At 36.9% G+C, this 19,394-nt stretch overlaps 1 protein-coding gene across 3 annotated transcripts in view; it reads left to right on the top strand.

The window, feature by feature from the left end:
• The first annotated feature begins 5,849 nt into the window (after nt 1-5,849).
• Nucleotides 5,850-19,394, top strand: part of LOC108249191 (protocadherin-15-like) — a 211,362-nt gene continuing 197,817 nt past the window's right edge. For all 3 annotated transcript variants that reach the window (XM_017438411.2, XM_025010744.2, XM_017438403.3), the window contains exon 1: nt 5,850-6,003. The gene's annotated coding sequence lies outside the window, so the exon portion shown is untranslated. The remainder of the gene's footprint in view (nt 6,004-19,394) is intronic.

The following is a 19,394-nucleotide window of genomic DNA, read 5'->3' on the forward strand; positions in this document are numbered from 1 at the left end:
TATTACAGTGTTTTACTACACACATGTTGCTTGGAACAAACACAGGTATGGACCACTGTTGACTCAGCCTTCAGTGTAAATAAACACATCAGCTGTGTTCAAAATGTTATCTAACGCACTACATTGTGTTTACTATATAGTAAATTGTCTAGTGGAGTGCAGAAAGCCTGGTGTGTTTGCATTTCAAATACTACTTGGATGCAGCATACAGCATAATTATGTGCAGAGCAGAGCATTCACAGTCAGGTATGTCATAAATAAATGAGAGATACAATGAAATCCATGCCTGAATCTGAAGTAATGGACAGCATCATTTCACTGGTTTTATTTGATAAAATGTAATTAACCTCTATCTCCATCACACTGGCATAAAATTTATTTTCACATATTTGTTACTCTTTTTGTTGTACTGTACTTTTTATTACACAACCACAGCATGCAGCTGTAACTATATAAGCACCTTCAATACACTAAAATTCTGAATTAATATCTCCTACACAGTACTTCTGTACAAAACAACAGATTTAGAGTTATAGTATGTGTGCAAATTAACAAAGATGAGCCGCACAACATTAAAACAATGGAATGCGGCCCACTTTAGGTTGGGAATTACAGCATATCTTTACTTTTATGTTAGAGACATCTAGATAATTAGAGGCATTTTCAACAAGTCTGAAAACTGCAATAATGAGCTGCAGATGATCAGGCTGCAATGCATTAAGGTTTATTTCTATTGATATAGTGAACCATGTGACAGGTTTCTAGGGCTCTATATATTAAATAAAGAATTACAGGTAAAATTTTAAACATTACTACAAAATGATTGAGTCACTATACTATGATGAACAAACATTTCAAATACAACCTTGGACTTTTAAGTAGATTTTGGTGTAGTGCAAAAGTGACAATGAAAAGGTTTATAAAATATAACACAGCATTATAACAATGTTTGAGATTGAAATTAGAGTTGTTTCTTTAACGGCAGTAATCTGCTCCACTTGGACGAGCACTTTCAACTTTTCAGTGAGAAGGTCTTAGTTCTCTAAACCAATATTGTTCTGACTAGTGCAGGTAAGATACTGACTGTTGACAACTTCACAGTACCACACTATTACTTTAAGATTTCAGTCCACTTATGAAAAAAAGAGCAATTCTGAACTAAAAATAGCTCAAAACTGAAAAAAAGGAGTTATTCACAACAAAACATCGGTCAAGATTTAAAACAAATTCTTTTTTAGGATCATCCATAAATCTACTCTGGGTTAAAACTTAGATTGGTAAAATCAGGGTTTAAATTTAATTTAATATAAATTATTCAGTTTGCAAAACTAGTGTCAATTTCATTTGGATTGAATTGAACTGAATTAGATTCTGTGTACTCAAATTTGAATTAAACCCAATAGTTTTCCTTTTTTTATGTAGTTCCCTGATATATTGTTAGTTGTGAATTAGTGCAATCAAAAAAAAAAACTAAACTAAATAGATTATGTTGAAGCCTAAAAACCTATTTTCTCATGTAGAAAAATCACTTTTATATATTTTTATTCCAAGTCATTGTTTAAATGCATGGATAAAAGTTGTAAGCCTTCTTTTTCAACAAATGTACCATGCTGAACATAAACAGAGAGGGAGGGAGCAGCACTTCTAGGGAATAAATACTGTACAGGGTACCTTTCAGCGTGCTTTGCTACAGATGAATAAAAAGTAATTTATAACTAAAGCAGATTTAACTGAAATTAAGTCGTTTACATCACTTTATTTAATTGTAAAAATAACGGAACAACATGCAAATCTTGAATTATTAGTTAGGAAAGGTCTGTATAAGGAAGCAGGGTGAAGAAAAGAACAGCTTTTAATTGAAAGCGGCTTCTCTTTGTAAATTCATCAAACTATAGCCTCTCTATTTGCTTGTGTAACTCGGCCCCGTGCTGCAGTGTCTCCAGAGACTGATGAGTGGAAAGAGAATTTTTACTTTTATGGATCAGTATCGCTATAGTTATTTGATCTTTAAGCTTTGGATTTCACTGCGCTTAAAGCTGAAGCACTTATTTTTACTTCCATAACGACAATACCCAGTATTCAGTATGACATCTTATTGTTCTATCATGCCAAATGAGCGTTACTGTTATTATACCTGGATCATTGTTCCCTTTTATCCACCTTGGGCTTTGTTGGGGAAGACAAACGCCACTTGTACTTGTGTTTTGTCATGATTGGTTCAGACCTACTGATCTTGGCTGCAGTCCTCTGAGCTGAATAGGATTTGGTGTAATCCCACAGAGCAGCGCAGAGCAGATGGACACACAGGTAAGATCACAGTGGTGGAGGAGCTATAATTGGCCTGGCCCACTGCCTGCAAGCCATTTCTACTTCAAGTAGTTTCAATTTTTGATGATCTAATCAGAAGTCAAGATTACCTTTGACTTGATCACGAAGATGATCAACGTTACGCAGAAAATGTGAGAGTTAGGGTTAGGTTTTGGATGAGTTTCAGTGACTGCACACACACTTACTGCATGCTGTGATCCTGCTGAGCAGATGGGCAGTCAGGTCAGGCCATCGGGCACAAATTGGTCCATCTCATCGATCATTCTTGGACTTTATCATCAAATTAAAAAGTAAAGAAAGCCATTATGAGATGCACTGTAGTATAACTGAGCAGATGGCTGTCTTACAGCCATCACTTTTCCTGACACACATTTTATTTGCAAAGAATAAAAGCCGTGAATCATGACAGCGGTGATCGGGCTCCAGTCTTATAGCAACAGTATGCCTGCTGCACGCGGCTTTGGGCTTGTGCATCTTTTTGAACAATTTGTGCTGGAACATTTTCATTGTAATAAGTTCATTTTTTTCTCTCTTACTTACAGATGAAAGCAGTAATGCATTTTGGTTATTAAATGCTCATGGTGCACAAAAAGTCCTGAAATTTAAAGTCTGAAAGTATGCTGCTTTTACCAAAATTATCCCATAAAAACTGCCAATAATTGTGTTCCTCTGAGTTGGAATTTAAGCATTCATTTTATTCCTGAATTAAGCAGACAACTATGGATTTGCCAGCTTGTTATGCAAGATTTTGAAGAGCACATATTTTTGATAGTTCTGGTGTCAGATAGTAAATGAAGAATCCAGTGGTTGGAATAAAATGCATCAAAAACACCAACAGTTACCTCACAAAATTTCTAACTTTACTTCTAATTGGCCTGAATCTCTTAAGTACTCGTATGTGCATTGCCTGTCTTCACTTTTTATCTCATACACTGCCTTGAGATGAGTTCCATTGTGTAATGGCTTTATAAGAATAAATCCTAAATTGCACATAGGAAATGGTGTTGTTGCAGTAAATCAAGCACATAGTTATGGTTCCCAGCTGTTTCAGCTATGTGGCAGTAAGATACAGACAGTCGTTGTTTTTGTAGTACAAGTAAAAAGGATTTCATCATAGGTGCACACTATTACCAGTGAATGTCAAGATAAATCCAAGAATCATAGTTGGAGAACCTCTGAAAATGAACAACACAAAGATCAATAATCTATTAAACTGTCTACTCATCCTTTCCATGTGGATGGTTGCACTTCACGATTAATTCCTCGACCAGAGGCCTGAAGCTTGAGGGTTCTGTGCAGTAGGACTGCACTCTTCTGGACAGAGATATCTGAGGTTGTTTTAGGATCTGCTGGACCACTCATTCAGTTCTGATGACCACTGGCACCACTAAATCTTGCCTTTCCACAACTTCTTTATTTTCTCCTTCAGCTTATGGTAATTCTTGAGCTTTTTTGCATCTTCTTGATGTTGCAGCGCTTTGGGATCACTACATCTATCATGCAGTCATCACCTGTGTGCCAGACTGCATTTGAAAGTCTCACAAGGTCTTGGCTTGACCATTTTCTATCACCTTTGGCAGATTGAACATTGGAAAATGGTTGTTTCTTAGCTTGCCAGCTTGACGCTGCATGGGTTTCAAACTATCCATTAGTCCTACATCATCTGCATGTAACCTGTTTCACTGGGCCTGCTGGTATATCAGCCTTCCCACAGTTTGATGTTCTTTGATTTAGTTCAGGAGTATCTTTTCCAGTAGTTCAAGTAAACCCACTTATTTTTAATCCATCAAAGAGTACACCTATTTTCAAATCCCTTCAGAGAAACATTGTGTTTATGAAAAGCAAAGACATGATCTGTTCCCATGCCTCATACTTGTCTTAGATCTTCTGATCTTCATGTCCTAGATTAGTTAGTAAAGTAGATTGTGCATTTGTTGTAGGAACCCCAAAACGGTGGAACAGCTTGCCACTGTCAATCAAACATGGACTCCCTACTGAAGATTTTAAAAAGCAGCTAAGGACATGTTTTACTTTTTTGCAATTAATGCTTTGACTTTTTATGTAATCTGCTAATATTGTATTTTTGTATTTTTTACTTGGCCTAATATTTCATGTTCTGATATATCTTTTATAGAACATAATGTTTTTAGTTTAGTAGGACCATATTTTTGGGATTCATTGTACAGAGCTTTGGTCAACTTTGGTTGTTTTAAATGTGCTTTAAATCTGCTTTATAAATAAAGTTGATTTAATTGTGACATTGGAGCCATTGGGTGGTCAGGTTGATACCCAGATGTCACCATATGATGCTGTGAAGGTATTCAAAAACATCTAGCTACTTTTTAGGTCAACTTAATACAAAAGAAGAAACAAGAAAGGGTCAAAAAGGGTTAAAATTAGAAGCATATTCACTTCTCTAGGAATATCTACATCACTGTTCATCATTACTATCAAAAACCTTATAAGCTTAGAGGTCATAATGTCATAATTGGTGTGCCCATGTTGAAGTAAATTGTTTTATTTTACTTTAATTGCAAGTAATTTTTGGTGTCCTAAAAGACAACCCCATTGCTCAGTCCCTCCACAAGGACCAGAAGATCAGATCTGGCCTGTAGGCGCCAAGTGGTGATCACTGACTTACCAAATATTTAAAGGTTAACCACCAAATACAGATATTTTGCTGCTCCAGAGATAGAATTCGATGGTTCTTGTTTTCTTAAACATGTCCTTAAAGTTTTGTTTTAATTCAATTTTACTTATTCTTGCAGCAGTTTTGAACATTCCTCCTTTTTTGGGACTGAACGGTGCGTCAAAAACATGCACCTCTTAGTGCTAACAAAAAGAAAGAAAACTTTCAGAATTTTTTATATTTTTTGCTTTAGTATTTTTTATTTTAACGTATGACTCATTTGACATTATTTACTTAAATTTGGGTGCAGCTGCGCCTCTCCTCCTTGAGACGGAGTGTGACAGGATCCCTTGGAGTTTAAATTTGATATCTCGGTTCACTCCCCTCTCCGCCGCGGGGCGCAGAGAGCAGCACAGAGCGCAGCCACCGGCGGCTGATCCGCGCGCTTTATGCTGGAAACATAATGAGATTACAGCGCTGCGACCATCGTCTCTTTGCCTCTTGCTGCTCCTGCGGGAAAAGCTCGGACACCTTGATACAAAAACCTCCCATCCTGCTGACTCTTGCTCTCCTTCTCTTTGCTTCCTTCAGCTGATGTCGCCGGCTTCCTGCGCCTCCCCCCTCCACTCCTTCTCCCTCTCTCTCTTTCTCCCTCTCTCAGTGGTTGGGTAAGAAAGGTGGTGAAGGGGGGGGACCAGAGCACATATACTGTTGCTCTGTTTTCCTTCTACAGAGCTCCAAGTCCCACAGCGGAGACTCCAACTCAAGAAGACGTCTTTTTATTCGACTTCACGATCTCCTCTGTGACTTTAAAAGCAAACCGGAATACCTCCCTCCTCTCACGCATATATATATATATGTATAAAAAAGATAAATATTAGTAAAAAAAAAAAAAACCTAAGTAGGATCAGTCTTCATCGTGTGGATGAGTTGTGTGGATGTTATTTCCTGGATTTCCTCCTCTTCCTGCTGGCCCGCAGACAGCAACAGTGTGCGGAAAAAGTAGATTTTAATGTTAAACATATGGCTTCGACGAGGATAACACGGTAAGTCTAACGAGGTTTGCCTTCTTAAAGCCGTGTTTCGTGATGAAATATGTCCCTGTTTCAGTCATCCTCTTTAACTAACATCTTCTTCTAGATGCTTTTTTCTGCTTGTAGATGACCATAAACCTCATTTTTCTCCTGTTGGGTCTGTTTGATTCTTGGTAGGAAATGAAGCAGCCTGCACGTGTGTGGAAATAACGCCTCTCCTCTGAGTAAAAAAAAAAAAAAAAAAAAAAAAATGAAGAAAAGATGTGTAGACAGGACATGGATTCTTTGAAAAGTGCATTCTCTGTAAGCATGTGGAGCTTTTACGTGTCGCTGTCCGAGGTGCTGAAACATTCTGCTGCTTTAATCGATCTATTCGAGTTTGTCTAATGTGTGCTATGCTCATCTTAAAAAGGCACCACTTCCTAATAAGAGCCCCTTTATAAAGGATTTATTAATGCTCTCTATATATGTTATTCTTAAGTTTGTAAATACTTTATAAAGCATTAGGAATCATTTATAAAACTCTGTATATACATTGACGCAGACTCCATATTTGGCAAGCTCCTGTGCTGTACTTTTATTCATTCAGGTAAATGACATTCATTGGTGCAGTTGCTCAGCTTTTTAATAACTAAACAACTATTTGGCAATACAAACTTAGCATCTAAAATTAACCATGTTGCACAATAAGTATAATCAAAAGGGCTGGCTTATTGGTATTTTATGTAACCAGTGTGAAATTCTACAGAATTTATTTGTGAATAAATTGAATTAGGTTTTAATTCTCTGCTTTAAAATATTATTGTATTGTATTGATTGCGACCCGTCAGTCATATGTCGCTCCGCTTGCTCCTAAGTAATCACCTGAAGTGTCACTGGAGTGGTTTGTTTTCAACAGGTATTTGTGCACCGTGAGAAGCTACATGTGTAATCTGTGTTGCGCAGTGTGGTCCCGTCCAAAGCAGCCCACAGCAGCCTGTGTGTCCCGGATTATGAAGAGTGAGGGAATCATCCGATTAGTTCAAATTACGACAAGCTGTCGCCTCCTCAATGCAGTGCAGATAAAGAAGGGAGAAAGTTAAAGGTGACACCGGGTAGAGGTAATGTCAAGTTTAGGTTGTGCTGAAAGGATGTTGTTGTTTTTTTCTGCCTTTTTATTAACTTGGAATTGTTGAAAAAAATATTAAATCAAAAGCCTTGGCACTCCTTGAAAAACACATATCACCCACCCCCTTTGATGCCAGACTTTCAGACTAAGATCATCTTATACTGAGAGGAGTTAGAGTTATAGCTGTTTTGGGTTAATCCTGAAAATAAGGTTGTGCATGATCTCATCTGATACTTAGGGATCACATTTAAACTGCTAGCTCTTGAATTGTGTGTTGAAGACAACACTTATATATGACCACACCAAGTTTTGGCTTAATATCTGTAAACTGATTAGGTTAGAGCCATATTTGTGTTGGCAGGGGTTGTATTTGCTGTGGAAGTTACCTTCAATTGAGTTTGTTGGGTGATACCCCACAAGATTTCTTACAGCTTGGAATATGTGTTGTGAATGACTGGCAGGTAATGCTACAACAAATTTTAGCACAATTTCTGTAAAATTGATTTAAGTATAGCTAATTTTAGGTAGGTTAAAATCAACTGGCTGAGGGGCTGTCTTGAATTGGATCGACTCCAAAACCTAATCGGTTGTGGATGTAAATCCAATGATTATTTCCTTAAAGTTTCATTAAAATTTGTTTGGTGGTTTATGAGATATTTTGCTAACAGACAATTATGATTGACTCTAATTGTTAATGCCAGTGTTTTGAGCAATGATGTTGCACAACACGATGTCATCATAGTATGTGTTCAGGAGAGTGCTCAGCTACAATCACACCTAATTTTAGCTCAATATCTGTAAAATTGTCCGAGTCCTAGCCATTTTTGTGTTGGCTAAGGTTGCTTAGCTGTAGCGGCTGTCTTGAACCAAGTTGACTCCAAACTTTAATCAGTTGTAGATATTCATCCAATAATTAGATTGTGAGAGTTTCTTTGAAATCTGTCCAGTGACTCATGAGATATTTTGCTAACACTACAAACAGATGAACACACACAGACACAAGGAAGAACAACATTGTCTTTCACCTCCTGTGGCGGACAATAATTATGTGGCTTGATCATTCAGGTTCATCATGACAAACACATGACTGCAAGTTCCTGGTGTGTGTCTTTATATGTGACACTGGCTTCTACTTGTGTGTGAGAGCGTGATAGCAGAGAGGTTCATGTGTGGGCTCCTGTGTGTGTGTGTGTGTGTGTGTGTGTGTGTGTGTGAGAGAGAGAGAGAGTGTGCAGAAGGGGGTCAGGCAGACAGAATGTGCTTTGTGAACCTGGGACCCGTCCACTCCTCACCATGTCAAATCCTTTTAGTCACGCTGGATGACAGAAGCACCAGGAATTAAATATCTGTGGATTTCTGAGTACCTTTGAAGGGAAGATTTGCAGAATAATTTTTACTTATTAGTGCAGAAGAAATCTGCTTTTATCTTCCCTCCATTAAACAAAGCCCCGCTCCTTAGCTGAATTATGTACCCACTTTAAAACATTTTTTTCTTTTAAATAAATATTTTATGCTGTTCGGGATATTTGTTATTTCGGGGTTTAGAGCTTGTATAAGGTTAGACAAAACAGGTTTGTTTGGTTTTTAGATGTTCGAGCACACTTCCAGTTCGTTTAATTCAGTACTTATATTTAAAAAATGCTAATTTCAGACTCATCTTCTAAATTGTCGATCCCTTCTATGATAAAAATGATAATGTGAAAAGTCTTTTTTTTTAAAGAAATTTTTATACAGAGCTTAGAAATATTCTAAACTTAGTGTTTAGAAATATTCCTGGAATGGTACAATGGAATGTAATATATGATATACAACACATAATGATACGGCACAATACAATGCAATATGATATGGTATGGTACAATGCATTACAATATGTTATGATACAATATACCACGGCACGTTACAGTGCAGTATGATACGATACAATACCATACAATATGATATGACACAGTACGATATAATATAATACACAATTGTACAATATGGTATAGTATGGTACAATATGAAAGAAATTATGACAATACTGTATAGTAAAACACAATATGGTACATACATTGCAATTCAATTTGATATGATACAACACAATACGATGCAAAACAAAACAATATAAGTCGACATGATAAAATGTGAAACAATATGATCTGATGCATTACAATAGAGAATTCTTAATTGTGTCCCTGGGGAAATTTGCAGTAATAGTCAGGTTTTTCTCCCACAATAAGTCATAAATGAAAAAAAAATATCAAAGCAAACTTACACAATAAAGACATGATCCAGCAAGAAGATGCATTGCACAGTTTCAGTCTAAACATGCAAAAAAAATATCAAATAAGAATATGCTATTGCACAACCTCTGCTACAGTACCAAGAACCAGAAGGACGGGTCAACAGCAGCAAACAGATAACACCTTTGTGAGTTATGTTTCCAAAGAGAAGAGTCATTATTGCACATGTGGTGAAGATGAAAGAATAAATTTGGCTATTTTTTTGCAAAGGTTTGATCAAAACCCTTGATAGCAACAAAAGCTTTCAGTTATCAAAACAGCCTTGGCTTTTCAAGCTCTCAATTTTAAAATTACGCAGAATCTCTTAGACACTCCATCCCTCTTATGATTTATTTTTGGAAGTAATGAACATTTTTTTAATATTTAGTACATTTAATTTGCTTTAAGCACTTTCTTATATCTGTTTTTTTACAATCTTAAAAAAAAACTGTTTGGCCTAACTTATGTAGTGCTTACTGCCACAAGCATGTTAGCAGCAGTCTGAAACCTTTCAACAGGTGTCACAGTTTGTGTTGGCAGGGGGCTGTGATCTGGATAGGATTTAAGCAGAACTTACCTAGAAGTCAAAAAACAATGAAGCCACGGCACATCACTCGACTCTGTTCGTCTTTTAATTCTCAACAGTCTGCAAACAGAAATTCTTTAGTTTGTTACTCAGATTTTGTGTATAGCATCCAAAGTTGGGGTTGGGACCTCACTGTTGGTCCCAAAACACCAAACTGAGAAAATAAAAATGATTTCTGCTCACATATTTTTATACAATAGTTGTTACAAAAGATAAAAGCAATAGTTATAAATAAAAAAGGAGTATAATGTTAGTTTAAGCTATTTGTGTTGCCATCATGCCTCTGTTTTTTTATTTTATTTTTTAGCAATATTTGTGTTGTTTTACGAAGATTATTTGGGATCAAAAGTCTTTGCTTTTGTTATTTTGATGTCAGAAGCTAAAAGGTTTGGGAATCGCTGATATATAAAAAACACGAGACACCTCTCATATATATATATGTATATATACATATATACATATATATATGTACATAGCCAAACTTTCTTGTAATCTTCAAAGAGGTAATAGTTTTTCAGGCCTTCATTCTTTTTTATTTTTTTTGTTTTAAGTTTTGGTTTTAAATTATTGTTGTTGTTTTTTTACCTTTTTTCTTTTTTTTTGTTTCTCAAACCACTTAACACAAACCTCTGAGTCATTTAGACTTTGAAAAAACTGCAGGGATCTGTAGAGATAAATAAGTGTTGCATCCACACTTAACAGACAACTTTGGAAGTAACCAGTCTTAATTTGTCTCATCTTCAGACAGCCTAAAACTTGGCATATCATCATAAATACAGTTTGTGAGCAAACTTACGCTGCTTAATGGTCAAAGGGAGAGCAAAACTGTTTTTTCTATATTTATGTATGTTTGTTTTCCTGTACTGTTAGCTAAATTTCTCATTGTTTTAGATATTGAGTTAAAATCTATGTGTCAATAGCTGAGACAGATCCCCAACTAGATAACTGATCTGAATTTAAAACTTTGCCATTGGAATCCATTCTTGTCTATCTGTTAGCAAAATATATCCTGAACCATTGGACAGCTTTTAAAGAAACTCCCACAAAGTAATCACTGGGTGTACATCTACATCTAATACACTTTTGAGGTGAACCCAAATCAAGACATCTGCCATCATAACCTGGTTTTAGAAAACACAAAAGTGGCTACAACACAGCCAATTTTACAAGTATTGAGCTACAATTTGGTGTGGTAGTAGCTGAGAGTCAATCACAACACATACTCCAAGTGCTAACAGTCTTTGCAAGATCATGTAAAATATCGTATATTACCTAAAACTTATCCATGCACAATAATTTATGCATAACCTGGTATTAAAGGCTACGGGCAATAAGGTCTTTAATTTAGAAAGTGTTGTTAAGAGCTCTTTTTAGGTCAATGTGTAATTGCCTAGCAAAAAAAAAATAATTTCGAGTGAAATATAAAGAAATGAAGGGTGCTTTGAGGCTTTTTAAGCACTACTGTATTACAGAAGAAAAGTAATAAACCAAGATTTGAGAAACACATTCATTATTTTCACTTTGTAGTTGTTCAAACCACCTATAAAATAACGCCTACAAAGGAGAATCTAAACTTTCTGAATTTCATAACTTTTAGTTTTAGCCTCTAATTACCACCATCTCACTGGATGTTCAGTAACAAGCACACACAAATTATTCTTCATTGATGAAGTGAGCTAGTTTGATAGCACGTGTTGCTCTCTTGTGGGAAGGGTTATGTACAAGTAATGATGTTCCCTGTGGTGCAAAAAAGACAAGAAAAACTAGCAGTGAAATGGGCCCATTCACTGTGAAGGAACTCAAATCTTCAAAACAGCATGTGCTCACAATTATTAGTTAGTAAAAATGGTTGGACTGACTGAACCAACTTGTTAAAGTAGTGGGCTAAACAGAGCAACAGGCAGTCTTACTGATCAGTTCTTGTTCCTAATGGTAAAAGGCATATATCTGCTACCGTAAAGCCTTACTCAGATTTCATTCCTGTCGCCTGGAGCTGCCCTGCTGATAGGTGAGATAACCTGAGACAACAATGACACACGCAAACACACACCGCACCATCTAGGTGACCTGAAATTCACACTTGCACCGTGGTTCTGAGCCGAAGTTCCCATGCAGAAGTTCACAATAATTCAACAAACGCTTTGTCTTAGAGGCATTTTGACCCCATTCCTCATATTAACATTTATCAGGAGATGAACTGTTTGAACTGTCACATTCTGCACATTCACCTCACCAATTAGTTTCTCCAAAGGCTGCATGTTACTCTAATTGTCTCACAATTTCAGGTTAAGTCTATTTTTTAATGTGGGAAAAATGTTAGCCATGCTTCAAACTCACATTTGATTTTTATGTATTTGTTTTACAATGAAATTAGCAAATATATCTGGGTTTTAACCCTTTTAAATCCCTCTATTATGAACTTACTTTCCTGTCGTCTTTTGTAAAAATCAGTATGCAAGAGTATTTTCAAGCTAAATTATGCTATTAATTATTTATATTTTGAAAACAAGCAAGAAATAAGAACAATGGACTAATAAGATCTATGTTTTGGGTAAATACTGTATGCACAATGTGAACAAACTGAGTTACAGTAAAATGCAACCTTTATATTAAGCACTTTGAACTGCCTTGTTGCTGAAAAGTGCTATATAAATAAATTTGACTTTGACTTTTATATTGAGCTAAGTCCTTTGACAACAGACTCAAGCTCAAGTCTACTTTTTAAACATTTTCAGAATACCCTTTTTATAACAGAATAAGTACATATTTTTCAAACACCTGAATAAAACCACTTCTACAAGTTTATTACCCATTTAACAGTGACTTGAAGCAGCTTGGTTGTCCTCAGTGCTCTGGTGCATATTGCTCCTAGGACCACTTTACACATCACAAAAGCAGAACAGGAAAAGGTTTTCATATCTTAGGGGCTTACATACAATTTCTAATTTAGTCTGAGAGTATAAGCTGCCTGCCACCATGATGACTGTTACATAGAGCCATCATGTCTCAGGGAGCAGCAGAAATGAGAAAAATGTTTTGTACAATTAAAATCTTGGCACATATTAATGACTGGACAGATTATCCAGTTTCTGTATAACTAAAGCAGGGACTGTGTCAACAGAGCTTGTTCCTGGTGTGTGTCGGACACTGTTAGGGTTGCCCATTGTCTTCAATTCTGCTTGTAGTGTTCATGAACAAGATTTTAAGGTGCAGTTGTGGAGAGGAAGGTGTCTGGTCTAGAAACCTCAGGGTCCAATCTCTACTTTTTGCAGATGAATTACTTCTGCTGATGTCTTCAAGCCTTGACCATCAATGTGACATGAGGGGATTTTCAGCCTAGTGTGAAAAAGATGAAATGATGTTAGGGATGAGTGTCCGCCTTAAACAGAGCTACTGTATCTAGGAGTTTTGTTTACAATTAATGGCAGTGTGAGAAGTGAGAGATGGAACTACAGAATGAGGCTTTCTTTGCAACAATGAGGAGTAGGATTAGTCTGGTCTTTCATGGTGAAGAAAGAGCTAAACTGAAAGGTAAATATCTTGATCCACTGGTCCATTTACATTCCAGCCCTCATGAGGTATGAGTCGTGACCACAAGAACAAGATCCAAGTGGCTTAAATGAGCTTCCTTTGTAGGGTGGCCGTTCCCAGCCTTAGAGACAAAGTGAGGAGCTCAGAGTGGAGCCGCTGCTCCTCCGGATTGAAAGGAGCGAACTGGCAAGGTTCCAGCATCTTATTAGGATGCCTCATAGGCTGCCTTCATTTGGAGCCTTTAGGAACACATTTTACTGGGAGGACACCTAAAACTTACTGGAGGGAATTTGAAGTTCTTTTGGCCTGTGAACATCATGGGACTTTCATGGTGATCTTTTTAATGTGACCTCAAATAAGCAGAAGAAAATAAATAAATAAGAAGGATTTTTAAGTGGAACTTCAAATAGGTAAAAAGTTTATTTTGTTCTGATATTTTACACTAATCAGTGACAATAGTCTGGCTTTTGTGCTTTATTTATAAGACTGATCAACAATGTCAACACTGTTTCTCATATAAATACACATTATGTCAGCTCATAAATTAGGCTGTGAGATAATGAATCTATTTGATTTTAAATGACAGATACCACCATGCCTTAATAATGTGTTAAAGTTGTAACTGTTTATTTCCATACAGGTAATTATTCTAGTTTGAGCCTTATTAGTAGTGCTCGTTTGAAGGGCCAGGGGTCTTCTTCTTTACCTACTGCATATAATTACAACAACAGCTCTCACGTTGCCTAATAAAAGATTAACGCCCTCTTTGTGGCTTTATTTATAATTATTACTTTGCACCTTTAATGTCTGCAAAGTCTACATTTGGTCTCGTCCCACCAGACTAGCTATTAGAAAGATGTCACAGTGAATTAGGTTTACTTGTGAAAGCAGGTTGAGAGGCTCACTTTCTCTCTAAGTGTGGAAGAATGCACGGTCCTTGGAGGTATAAGACAAGCCTCTGCGTACATAAAAAGCATATGTTCTTCATCTGATCATTTCAGGGCCTTTGCAGACTTTTTCAGCTTACTATAACGTCGAGCCATTTACTCAGTGGTACCACTTTTACCATCTAGAAAATGTTGGCTTTTCTCATGCCTGTATAAAAAATAAAACCACCGCCTGATGAGAGGAGCTTGCACTCAAATGCTTCTTTTAACCCTCACCAGACAGTTGCTGCTGCACCTCTGCAGGGAGACGTACATTTGTCCAAATGCTCACAACAAGCTCGTACAGACACGTCTTATTGAGTTAGTCAGGCCTCCGTGAACAACACCGGCTGCATCTTAACTAAGGCCATATTCGGTGGACTTATGAACTTTTAAGTGTTCCTGTCAGATGGAAGAACATGTGGTGAAAGCCAAACACCTTTGCCCAGCGTGTATTGGCCTTCCTTTCACCACATGCAATAACAGCTACTGCTTTTAAATAGACATTTGTTTCTTTTTTCTATCACCTGAAGGTAAAGGCAGAGTGATGTCCGTGTCTGTGTATTGAGTGTTTGTTTCGACTGTACTATCAGTAAAATATCTCATAAACCAGTAGGTGGATTTGAATGAAACTTTCAGAAAGCAGTCATTGGATGGACATCTACAACTGATTATATTTTGGAGTCAACCCCATTAACAATGGTCGCTAAAGCCAAACACAAAAATGGCTATAAATTAGTCAATCTTACAGATATTAAGCTAAATTTTGTGTGGTAGTAGCTGAGCATCATCACCAGCACATACTTTGAACACCACACACTAAATTTTAGGATTTAATGTCAGCTAACTGATATTAGCCAACAGAAAAATGGTTCCAACCAAGTCAGTTTTACAAATATTGAGCTACATTTTATGTGGTAGTAGCTGATAGTCATTACCATGACATACTCTTAGTGCTAACACAATATGACTGGAGACTGGGCATAAGATCGTTAATGAGGTTTGACTAAAATGGCTATTATTTATTTCTCTTAGGATGATTTGGGTTTAAGACTGTAAATATTGTTCTGACTGATCTGAAATGCAGACTTGAAGCCCTGTTTTATTTCCACTGATTTATTTTCATGCAGAAACAAAAGGCAGAGAGGAGTGTAAGCATCTGTTTATGCAGATTTGCTTTGTCTTTTGTGTGCAACTCACACTGGGTCAAGTTCCTTTGGCTTTAATGCTTCAACGTCTGAGCTAAAGTTTGTATCCTCTCTGACATTTTGTTAAGAGTTTCTTGGACTCTTAAAGTGCTGGTGTGAATGTGTGTGTGTGTGTGTGTGTGTGTGTGTGTGTAAGACAAAGAGAGAGAGAGAGAGAGAGAGAGAGAGAGAGAGAGAGAGAGAGAGAGAGAGAGAGAGAGATGAGTTGAATTAAAATTCAACAGTACAGACAATTGTTTCTAACAAGATTATATGCCTGCTGGCCAAAATACTGCCTGCAATCTGCATATCTGGCAACCCAGGCAAGAAAAACAAAAAGAGGCAAACTGTCAAAAGCTGCCCAACTTGTTTAATTTGTGACCAAGTTCTTTAATAGGTTCGTTTCTCGTGAAGAGCATTTTATTAAATCGCATTGTCTTTTTCCTCATGCGAGTTTCAAGAAATGTCAGGGTTTTCTGTTTTACTTGTCTGAAGAAACACACTTCACCTCCACTCAATCAGACGCTAACTCACCGCTGCATCCCGACTTTTAGTTCAATAAGAACTCTGTTTTGTAAAACTAAGATGAAAACTCTTTTTTTTTTATTTCGGTGACTGGGTCCCAGGCTAAGATTAATTCAAGTCCATTTTAATCCTGTATGGTAAAGGTTCTGACAGCCCCCTGTCCCAGTTTAATACCCTAAGAAGCTTTCAATCCAATCGGGGGCCCCTAAACCTCCTCAGTCTTAGGCTCAAATAATAAAAAAAAAGTGTGTAAGCAATAAAAAGACTGTTATAACCCGGTGTTATGTTTGCTGTGGACAATTACTATCCTCACTGCGAATGCTCACTCATAATTTGACAAACTGGGGTAATGATACAAGGCCAATGACATTTAAGTTAATGGTACTGTTTCATGTGGCTTTGATGGTAAACATCGGACATTACCAAAAGGAATTGGATCTTTTAGCTACTGTTTTGGAAAAATAATGACTGCAGATGTGATTTACTTTTATTTTTTATTATGATTATTTCAAACAAATCAGGAACAAAATTCTCTTTCACTCTTACTGAGTGGCTTGTAGTTGAAAGTAACATTAATGGGCCCACGTGAAACAGTTGTCTGAGGCGTAAGGACTGTATTAGTCTGTTTATTTGATGAAATAGGCAACTTAAATGATGAACAGAGAGTACCTAATTGACAAACAGCAAGTGCTGTCCTCCACTGAGGTCTTCCAGCCAACATCAACACAGCAGATCAAGACTGACACTTCCACAGCTAAATACTTACTAAGGAGTAAAGCTGAGAGTTGATAACAATGTCAAAGATTATAACAAATACACAAACTTAATAATAGTAAGAAAAATAGTTGAGCAGAAGGGAGTTCTTTTTTATTTTTTGTTTTATTTTTCACCATTTTAACTTATTTAACATTATTTAAGTTAAAGTTTGGTGGTGTGGGAGCATGAGCTCAAACATGGTTTGTTTTCTTTAGTTAATTTTTATATTTCTAATCCCAATATATTAAAAAAATATGTTTACCAAGCTTTGACAAAGTAGTTTGGATCCTATCGAACCCAACAATTTTTTGTGTGTGTTTATTATTTTCTCTGTATTTGTTTAATTGCATTTATTCAGATTTTTGTGTGTGCTGTTGTTTCCCTTGTATTTGCTGTGCATTTCATTTGCTATTTACTGCTACTGTATTCAACCCATTACATGTTAAATGTGTGCAATATGTAACTATTATTTGAAAATTTTATATATTCTACATGTCTTAAACATAAAGTCACACTTTCTAGATAATTTTATTTTTTTAATTCAGCAGATGAATTATCACATTTCTACTTTTAGGGATTCTAGCGTATGCTCCAGAACTGAGTTGGATGTGCACTGCCAAAGCAACAACACCAACAGATGAATTTGTTGAAAAATAAATTTGGAGCCCCAGATGGTGTGGAGGATAATGTTTTTTTTTCAGAGCTTAAGCAAGAAAGGTTAATTACAACTAGCTCAACAAAACCAAAATAGATATTTGCTGTATTAAAACAAATTCAATCTCCAAAACTTTAGTGGTTCTTCTAAACTATTTTGGGAAACCTTTATATCACCATTAGTTTTGCTTTACATGTTTTTTTTTGTTTTTTTTTTTACATAGATTTCTATAGTTATGCCGCAGCAGCCAGCTGAAGCTCTTCCAACAGGATTATCATTATATTTCTGTTGAAATATATATAGCTATTTTTGAGCTTCATACGTTCAGCTGGCTGTGGCGTCCATCTTGAATGGGGTTGACTCCAAAAATGATTCAGTTGCAGACGTACATTCACTGACTATTTCCATCCATGGGTTTATGAGATATTTTGCTAACAGACAGCTAGAGTTCACTTCAATAGTTATTGGTAAAGTTTTAAAAACAGATGTTGTGCAATTGATTAGCAGCTGGATTATGTATTGGGGATGATGTCCAGCTATTACTATGCCAAATTTTAGCTCATTACGTCTAAAAATGATTGAGTCATAGACTTTTTTTTGTGTTTTCTAAGTTGCTTTTCTGTGGCGCCCATTTTGAATTGGGGTGACTCCAAAAGTTAATTACTTGGAGATGTACATCCAATAAATTCTTTCTGCAAGTTTCATAAAAATTCCTCAAGTGGTTCATGAGATATTTCGGTAATAGACAGACCCAAACACAAACACAAGCAAAACCCTTATTGGTCAGCTTTCACCTCCGCTGGCGGCCGATGATGAATGACAGGAACAGAAATGTATGCATTTGTGGGTTGGATAATATGAGGTTTTATCTTTCTGTGTGGAAGACAGATGCATCTGTTTGTAAAAACCTGTGCATTCGCCTGTGTGTGGGTGTGCGTGTGTGTTAGTAGCCACACGCTAAGCCAAAAGAAGGTTGCCAGTGTTAAATCTTGCTTCTAGCTCAGTGGTGTGTGTGTATGTGTGTGTCTGGGAGGGGGAGTTGTGTGAGAGATCCAGGGAGGGAGATTACTGTGGCTATTGCCAACTTCAAAGTCTCTACTGGTGTTGTGCCAGGTCAGCATGTTTACACAGGAGAATTGGTGTTGAACACACACACGCACACTTTAGTTCATGCACATGCGTGGACACACATTATGTTCTGGTGCGTGAACACAGACACACACACACACACACACCGCCCAGAGTGTATTGGTATTATCAGTGGTCCCTGTGAGTTAGGAGAGGCATTTAATCAGGGTCTCCGTGCAGCTCTTGGCATCAAACTGATTCCACCATCTCTCTCCCCCTCACCCCTCACCCCCTCTCCCCACGTCTTTCATTCACTCTCCCCCCCTCACACTGACAAGTCGAGTTGGCTAAATATCACCCAGCCATAAAATTTTGTTCCAGAAAAGTTAAAACTGGATCACCGGAGGCTTAAAAATACTTTTGCACTCATTTACCAACTTCTCCAGCAACTTTGGGGAAAAAGATTTTACCAGTGAAACCACTTCTGCACCGCTCAGATTCAAGCTTCTGTCTGGAAAATGACAAACGGCTTCAATAGCAAATGAGGCGAAAAGTTTTATATCTAAGACGAGGTTTTGTTTCCATTGCAGAATCATCAAAGCATTTCTGTAATCTGGCACAGTGATGCCTTTGAGTTGATCTGAGGTGTATAAAATGAATAGAAACAGAGTGAGTACAATTCATCACACAACCCTAATAGTGCTCAATTATTTGGCTGGCTGTGGAGGCATCATGTATGTTCAGGAGCTTTTCACATAGACATGTAGTTTGAATCATGTTAAAAGCAGACCTTATTG

Source organism: Kryptolebias marmoratus, linkage group LG17, assembly GCF_001649575.2.
Source record: "Kryptolebias marmoratus isolate JLee-2015 linkage group LG17, ASM164957v2, whole genome shotgun sequence".
NCBI lineage: Eukaryota > Metazoa > Chordata > Actinopteri > Cyprinodontiformes > Rivulidae > Kryptolebias > Kryptolebias marmoratus.